The 8,882-nt window shown below is 33.1% G+C and overlaps 1 pseudogene; it reads left to right on the top strand.

Moving 5' to 3' along the window:
• Nucleotides 1-2,092: 2,092 nt before the first annotated feature.
• Nucleotides 2,093-2,850, top strand: LOC103268992 (annotated as a pseudogene).
• The last annotated feature ends 6,032 nt before the right edge of the window (nt 2,851-8,882 follow it).

Below are 8,882 nucleotides of genomic sequence, written 5' to 3'. Positions count from 1 at the left end.
AAGTAACAATAGTTTAATGTCTTTTGTAAAGGTAGCTAAATAAACTCATATCTAAAATGAAGAGAATTGTTCTTCAATAAATGTTGTGCTTGAGAAATACCTTGATTTTGTGTCTGACATGGATGCCTTGGTTCTATGTAGGCTCACATATAAATATATAGTTACTTAAAGACCTACAGTTTCCCTAAATTGAAATAATTGACTTGTATAACCCAAAGCAAAGAAAATGAGAAAATAACATTTTACAACAAAGATACACAAGAAAAAAAAAAAGATACAGACTTATAGTTCAAAATTCCTGAGTGGTCCAATCTCTTTCTCAACTTGATTTGGATCACTGATTTGGATCACTGATCCAAATTTGATATGGATCACTGATCAATTGGGCAAAGAGAATTCTCCTAAGAACTTTATTTAACCCATAAAGGAGAAAAGGTTGGAAAACATCCACCATCAACCTTCGAAGAGAATAATATAATATTGTATAAAAATGAATAATGAAAATACAGGTTAAGTTGAAATGGTAATAATGCTCTCCCATTAATATACTTGGTTAGGAGAGATTAAAATTTTTTTAAATATAAGAGTAAACATATGAGAGACTAGGCATCTAGGCTTCCGAATCATCAGTAGATAGTCTTATCAAACAGTATGATAAAGATACCTGCAGAAAAATATACAAATAGACAAGAAATCAAGAAAAAAACTGGATAGATTCTTTTGGATGTGAGCAGATATCACTACAGCCTGTTAACTGAAGAGAAATGCAAACTATACTAAAAAGATAGATATAAGCGTGAGAGAACTGGCCATTAGAAGTCATATCTTTCAGTAGAGAACACATCTGTGAAGACAAATGCTAAGAGCAGAGTAGAATGATGCTACTTTAAGTTTCCCAGGCAGTATTTATGTGATGCCACTAACCTATTCAAACATGTACCAAAAATAAAAAATAAAAAAGAGAAATTATGGGCTGAGTCTAGACAATCTAAATTGTATGTTGTTACAGCTATGTGCTATTTCCCTTCGTATTGTCCACTAACACACACTTACTAGATTCATTCTTGCTGACATATTAATGTGTTGCTGCAGCTTTAGGAATTTCTCATTGAGTCACACTTATGGAGCTTACTACCTACAGTAAGATGGCTTGTTTGGTAAAATGTATTATTTTCTCCAGATTTCCCATCTGAAAACTGAAAGCAGTATTTTCCACTCAATCTGTAATATCTCCACTCTAATTCTTAATATACTTTCATTTTGTTCTTTCATGATTTAGCATAATAAAACCTATGCTAATTTCTAAAACCATCTTTAGCAGCAAAATAAATCGAACTAGATATGCATCCTTATTTTATGTTTCTTTGAAAGTAAATGAGTTCTAAATCTCTAAGATGTATTTGTGTCTATTCATATGTGGAGACATATGTTCATCTGTTTTTTTGATGCAAAAATAAGGGAAGTACTTTTCCAGGAACAACTAACACCAGCACCTTTAACATGAAAATTGATGAGTGATTCACTGATCTCAAAGTCCTGCAATTTCCTAAATATAGGAGGACTTCATTAGAATCACAGTGTTCTTCCTTTCTTGCTATATATACCATAGATGTCACCATCTCCCAAAATTGTTCCAGTAATGGTTTTCACCTTAAAATATATAATCTTTCCAACTCTCCTACACCCTCTTATTTAATAATTTGTCTGTTCCTCCTTATTGCAAAATTTAGTTCCCCAAAATGTTCCATTTTTATAGCCCATTAACTGTATGACGTGTGTTCTTCGCACGTGTGTTCTTCGCACATTCCTATTAGTCACCTGAACAGTGCTCATGAAAATAATGCATAGTATTTGGAGTCGATCATACTCAGTGATCTAACACAGAAACAAAGAACAGAGTACCATGTTTCTCACCCATAAGCGGACCTTGAACAATTACAATACTATAAGAAAGTGTTTTGCGGTAATGGGAAACTGTCAGGGGAGGGGGTGAACAAGGGTACCTGCATAATCAATGTTTGTATACCTAACCCTGAATTGTACCCCATATATTTGTAATTTAAAAAGAGCTTAAAAAATAAAAAAATATTTAATGCATAATAGCTGCAGCTCTAGAAATATAGCAGAGCAAGAGCAAAGAAAAATCCCTTTGACTGCAGAAAATCTCCTGGAAAAGAGGAAGTCTTATCCAGTTCTCATAACCACCTAGGCAAAGCAGAGACTTTTGGCAAAGAAGGAGCAGAGAAAAGGAAAGGGGCTCAGGTTTAAATGACTGGAATGATTCCTACATGATTCCTGATTGCAGAGAGGTGACAATGTGCATCTCAGAAGACTAGAAGTGAAGTCACTTGCCTTGGAATTGCCAGATAAACATTCCTTGGCTTTGTTGTATGCATCCAAAGGATCAATAGGAAGAGTTCGCTGGTGCATAGGATTATTGCAAGACTTCACCCGAAGAAAATTTTCAGTGTTGTCTTTGTCAACGTCACCCCCAGAGCTGCATATTGCGGAGCCTTATGTGATCTGGGACTTTCAAATCTGAAGTCTGTTTGGGGACTCATCTTGAAACGTAGACAAGCCAAGGTCAAGAATAAAACCTTCCCTCTGACAGACAGCACAGTGATTGAAGAGCACTTGGGGAGGTTTTGTGTCATTTGCTTGGAAGACCTCATTCAAGACGTTGCCTTTCTGGGAAAACATTTTCAGGAGATCTCATGGTTCTTGAACCCCTTCCAAATCTCGGTGGCCCATCATTCTACCAAAAATAGAGTAGGCTTCCTCAAGATAGGCTCACCGGGCTACTGGGGTGAACACATCAATCAGCTCACCCACCAGCTGAACCAGACCTAGAATATCTGAAAGCGCAGTGCATTGGAAGCACGTGTTTTTGTTTTTTGGAATTGTTATCGAGTATTTTCAGAGAAGATTATTTGGGGCTCTTTCTTCAAAAACTAGAAGGGAAAGGTCAGGGAAAAGACCTCAGAAGGTTATGTTCATGGCAGGTATCTCTCATCACAGTCAAGTTCCAAGAAAAATTCCAGTGTTCTCCACACTGGCTGTCATGCCTCTGAAATCAACATATATCATGCAGAAAGGAGTCCTGCTTTGTCACATCTTATATCTTGGGGTTCAGTGTTGTGATTGAATAGCACAAACATGTATACAAGGCTCCCCAAGACTCCTGCAGCAGTGGACCAAGCCCAGGGCCATACTTGAATGTGAGGTCACTGGGGCCTTACATTGAAAAGATTTGAAATGCAATTAGCAACAAGAGCACCAAAAAGAAAAAAAAAAGAAAAGAAAGAAAGAAAAGAATGCATGGCTTTCATGTTGTTTATTTGCTACTATATCTATTTTTCTAATATTGGGAATGACCCCAATTGGACAGTTGCTTAATTTGTCTACAATTTTCATGCTTTAGACCTGAGTTTTGAGTTGCGATCAAACTGCACAATATTCCTTTACTCAAAATATCCACAAATGATGTTACTGTCCTTAGAAAATCAGCTCAATAAAGGCTAAATTTCTTCCTAAATCAATGGGAATATAAACTCTGTTCTAATCCTTATTTCTTGTCTATGTCTTCTTCCCCAGACCAAAAAGCCTTGGCCCATGCATTTCAAATTGTCATTATTCAGCAGTCTCTCTCTTACAAGTCTCATTATTTGTGGTATCACTTTATTATTTCATTACCAAGGTTAACTATGTTGCCTGAATAATGTTCTGAGAAATTATCAGAATAAAATGTATTTGTACAGTGTTTCTATTGACAGAAATAATCACTTATTTTTAGATCAAGTTAAGCCTGTTGTCTTTGGGGACATTTATTTAATCCAGTGAAAGCAAAAGCATAAATTCCTTCTGTCTTCATTGTGTCAGCAAGGTTCTTTATTTGAAACCACTGTTCTCTTAAAGAAACTTTATTACACACTCTGTGCTTAATTGCAAACATAAATTGTATTCTGGAAGCTTTTGTACAATCTGCACTTTTAAAATCCACCTAGTAAATTAAATTAAAACCATGTACATTATAAATTATGCATTCATGTATAGGTACAGTCACTCAGCTGGGGTTTTATGCATGATTTGAATTTCTCCACTGTTGCTTTAACCATTTTAAAGTTATTTTCTGAGTTGTTGTTCCTAGGAATACAGATTATATTATGTATCTTATCTTATTACTATCTACCTCAGAATTGTACTAACATTTTGATAAATTATAGACACCTTGTATATGCATTAGTAATTGTACATGCTACAAAACTTTCACATGGGCTAAATATATTTTAAAATATACTATTAAAATTAATCTTTAATTGATAATATTTTTTTTAAATAAAGCTAATATAATAAATGAGAAGACATAGATGTATAATGATAATGATATTTATCTACAAGTGTTCTTTATATTTTCCTATGGATCAGGGTTAAACTCCATCATCTTCTGGCATCATTGTTCCTAGAAAAAAGTCAGCTGTTAATCATATTTCTGCCTCCATGTCCATGTTCAGTTGTTCATGCTTATTGGTTTTTATATTTTCTGTTTTTCCATATCTTTCAATATTTTATGCCATGCTTAGGTGTGAATTTCTTTTTTTTTCTTTTCTTTTCTACATTACCTTTGGACCAAAATTCTTATATTATGGAATGTATAGAGTCAGGTATTCTTTCAAATTTTTGAAGTTTGGGCCACTATATTATCAAATAACTTCTCTTCTCCTTTATAGTTTTTCTTTCCCTCTGACACTCATTTTCATATATACTGGTAACCTGAGTATTGTCCTATAGGTCCCTAAATCTCTACTTTTCATTTAATTTTGTTATTCTTTAAATTCTGTAATTCCTACTGGTCTATATTTAAGTTCACTGATTTCCTTTTCTTTTTACTAAGCCTGGTAAAAAGGAATTCTACCAATTCAAATTTTTCCTAAAAGTATGTAACAGTTTCTACTTTTCTGCAAGCTTCATAATCAAAGTATGATGCCAAGTTATGTAATTTTGTCCATCTGAAAATCCAGTATATCTTAATTTTAATTTATATTTTTAAGACCATGGTTGACTATTATGAAATAATATAAAATTTCATAATGTAAAGAGGCAATTTTATTTCCCTTTTGGTAAATGGTCTTGTTATTCAGAGTCCCCAAGTCCACTCTCATATTCAATGATTTACTATAAGGACTCACAGATATCAGAAAAGTTGCTATTTTTATGGTTGTGGTACATTACAGTGAGAGGAAACAGATTAAAGTGAACCAAAATAAAAGGCATATAAAGTGAAGTCCAGCAAGAACATGAGCAAGCTTCCAGTTTTCCTCTACCCATGGAATCATACAGATGGTGCCTAATCCTCACAGCAATATTTGTGGCAACATATGTAAACTATTGCTAGCCAGGGCTGTTCACAGGAGCTTTGGTATCTAGGGTGGTTAATAAAAATTTGTCATTTAGACTGGGAGTGTACCTATCATGGATCTCAGTTACCACATTTTCAACCCCTCCAGAGGACCATCTGAAAATGTGTGGTCCACTGCTCCTACCATAAACCACAGTGTTAACATAAAGTATCTGAGTTGGTCCAAGCATCCTCTATAAGTCAAATTGTTAATATAATGTATTTGATATGGCCAAAGATCTCAGATCTATAAAGAAACTTTTATCAGATAGGATTTCCCAAGTTCTTAGAATTAATCTCCCAGGAATTGATGAAAGGCTGGTTCCATCCCTAAGATATTCAGGGTTTAAAAATCTCAAGCCTACTGAGTTTAACCTTTTACTGCAGACTTATTCTTACATTTTTTTTCATTTCCAACAAATAATGAGTATCCAGAATAGCTACAAATCAATGAGAAAGTCATTTACCAAAATATATACAAAATCAAAGGATAAGAATGAGCAGGTCTTACAGGAATATACCATAACCATTAGTGAACCTATAAAGGATCTCTCAATTAGTAATCAAGGAAACACAAAATAAGCAGATTTGCTTATATCAACGAAATATGATAAAATTATTGTTGCTGACACTAACAAATATTGCTAAGCAAGTGGAGAAAATGTACACATTGTTTCATAAAGTATATTAATGGTACAGTCAGTTTGGATAATAATAGAACCCAGTAACAGAGATACTGTGAATACACCCTAACCAATAATTTTATTTTTAAGAAAATGTCATAAAGAAAAATGTTTTCCCACATATGGTACTTTTCTGCATTTTTCATTCTTTCTTTAAGATTCAAGTTGCCACCTTATATAACAACTACTTTGGGAGATTTTTTTAAAATCTAAAACTTCTTTATTTTGTCTTTACTCATAAAGGTAATTTTCACAGAGCATGGAGTTCTGAACTGAAAGGGTTTGTTTTTTTTCTTTTCCTCTTGTTCATCCCCTTCTTCACTTTTTCCTTGTCTTTTTTTCGATTCCTTCTCTTCTTTCTTCTTCTTCTTCAGGGATTTTTTCCTCTATTTTTTTTCTTAATTGCCTCCTTTTGAAGGAAGTTTATATAATGGGGTTTAAGCATTTGCTTCCCGTTTTAATTATATTTTGAGTTATTTGTTTAGTGATTGCATCAGAACTTCTATTATACATTTTAACTAATCAGAATGTACTTCTGCTAGCATAATTAATCATTAATGCTGATGTTGTTCCAGAGAAATATACATTCATTTCCATAGAGCTCCACTTAACCACTCCACTTGTGCTATCACTGTTATATATATATTGAGTATACCTAAATCTATATATTTGCAAACCCAACAATATATTGTTACAATTACTGCCTTTTTCATGCCATATCACTTATAAAAGCTGAGAGAAAAGAGTAAAGAAAACATAGTTTGTTAGATTCACCTTTTTGTTAACCTTTACTCATATTATCTCTGAGATATGCCACTGCACTCAACCTGGGCGACAGAGTGAGACCTCAACTCAAAAATAAAAAAAGATATTTCATAATTGCTGTTGACTTAACTTATTGTTCAATGATTGCTTCTTTTGTTTACTCAAATCTTTCACTGAGATTCTCTAATATATTTTCAGTTTTTTCTTTAACTTTCCAACTTAACTTTTTGCTATTTCTTTATGGTAGTATCCCTTTAATGAGTCATTTTCATTCTCTTCCTTTATTTCTTTTAGCATGATTTTCTCCAGTTCTTTGAGCATGTTTATAATAGATGCTGTGTAATTCTAATTCTACCACCTGTGTATCTTCAACATAAATTTTAACTGCTTATTCTTTTTCTTACTTAGGAGACACATTTTTATTTTTTTACATGTGTAATAAAATTTTGTTGTTAAAAACTGGATATTTTAGATAATATATGGTAGAAATTCTGGATACTTATTTCTCGCTCATCCTTCACCATGATTTGTTATTGTTTTTCCTGGTACTGGTGATGGTGGCTGGTGGTTAGTTTTAAAATTTAATGATTTGAATAAACTATTTCTCCAAGGCCTATTGGAGAAAATTTCTAATATATATTTCATCGATAGCCAAGAGAGGGAGGAATGTGAATATACAAAGTGTGTAGATATAAAGTCTAAATGAATATAAAATAAAATTTCTTCTATTTAATGAAAGACAAATCTGTAAATTGAAGCTCAGTCAGCTTTGAAACAAAATTAAAAACAAAAGAGACTTTAATAATAGAATAACTATATCACAAGTTGCTGAATATTAAAGACAGACAGAATGCCTTGAAGACAGCCAACCAATATAAAACAATGTAGAAAGGAACAATAATTCAGATGTTCACTTCTCATTAGAAACAATACAGAGCTAGATGTCACTGCAATATTATCTATATAATTCTTTTTTAAAAAAGAGGAAGTTTCCAGAATGGTGAAGTAAATAGCTTAGTGGACACTGTCATCGGCAACATAAAAATTTAGCTGATAAAAACTACAAAAGGAGCAATATTTTGTAGCCTGTGGGAATTGTATCAAACATTAATTTTAAGCAAATGTTCTATCTTCATTTGCAATCCGACTAGAATAATCACATTAATCACTCCCTTCTGCTTTAGACATTTATAAATACATTTGATGCAGAAAATTAAGTCAGGATATTATCAATATAAACTGGGCAACACAGACACGTTTACTTTTTAAAATATGACTGCATTTTGAGGACATGTGAGTACTAAAACTAACTTCCTCACATGTGCCTGGTTTCTTGAGTCTCTCATCAAGCCAAGCTTCTTTACTTTTGTTTTCTTTGGTGTCTTTGTTTTTGCAAAAGTAAGCTAATACCACCTTTTCCTCTGTTTTCCTGGAGTTGCAATCACAAAAGATCACAAACTGGTCACAATAGCCAAGTCATAGACACAATTTAAGTGTCCATCAATCATCAAATAGATAAAGAGACTGTATATACCCAATGGACTACTATTTAGTCATAAAAAGAATAAAATCCTGTAATTTACAACATCATGCATAGAATGGGAGGACATTGCGTTAAGTGAAATAAGCTAGACACAGATAGACAAATGTCACATGTTCTCACTTATATGTGGGAAAAAAAATACTGATCTTGGTGAGGTAGTGAATAGAATGGTGATTACCAAAGACTGGAGATATGGGTAGTGGGGAAAAGGGGAGAAAAGGAAGTTCATTAATGGATACCAGAATACAATGATACAGAAGGAACAAGATCTAGGATTCAGTAGGATAGTAGGGTTAGTATAGTTCTCAACAATTCATTGCGTATTTCAAAAAAGCTAGAAGAGAAAATTTGGGGTGCTACCAACATAAAGAAAGGATAAATGTTTGAGGTGATGCATTTCACATTGTATGCTTGATTCAAAATATTCCATGAATTCCATAAATAAGTACAACTGTACCAATAATTTTTAAATGACTAAATAAAACATAGGCCAAGA

The sequence above is a fragment of the Carlito syrichta genome, unplaced genomic scaffold, assembly GCF_000164805.1.
Source record: "Carlito syrichta isolate Samal-C Ts95f unplaced genomic scaffold, Tarsius_syrichta-2.0.1 Scaffold309011, whole genome shotgun sequence".
Lineage (NCBI taxonomy): Eukaryota > Metazoa > Chordata > Mammalia > Primates > Tarsiidae > Carlito > Carlito syrichta.
This window is presented reverse-complemented; position numbering and strand designations above follow the sequence as displayed.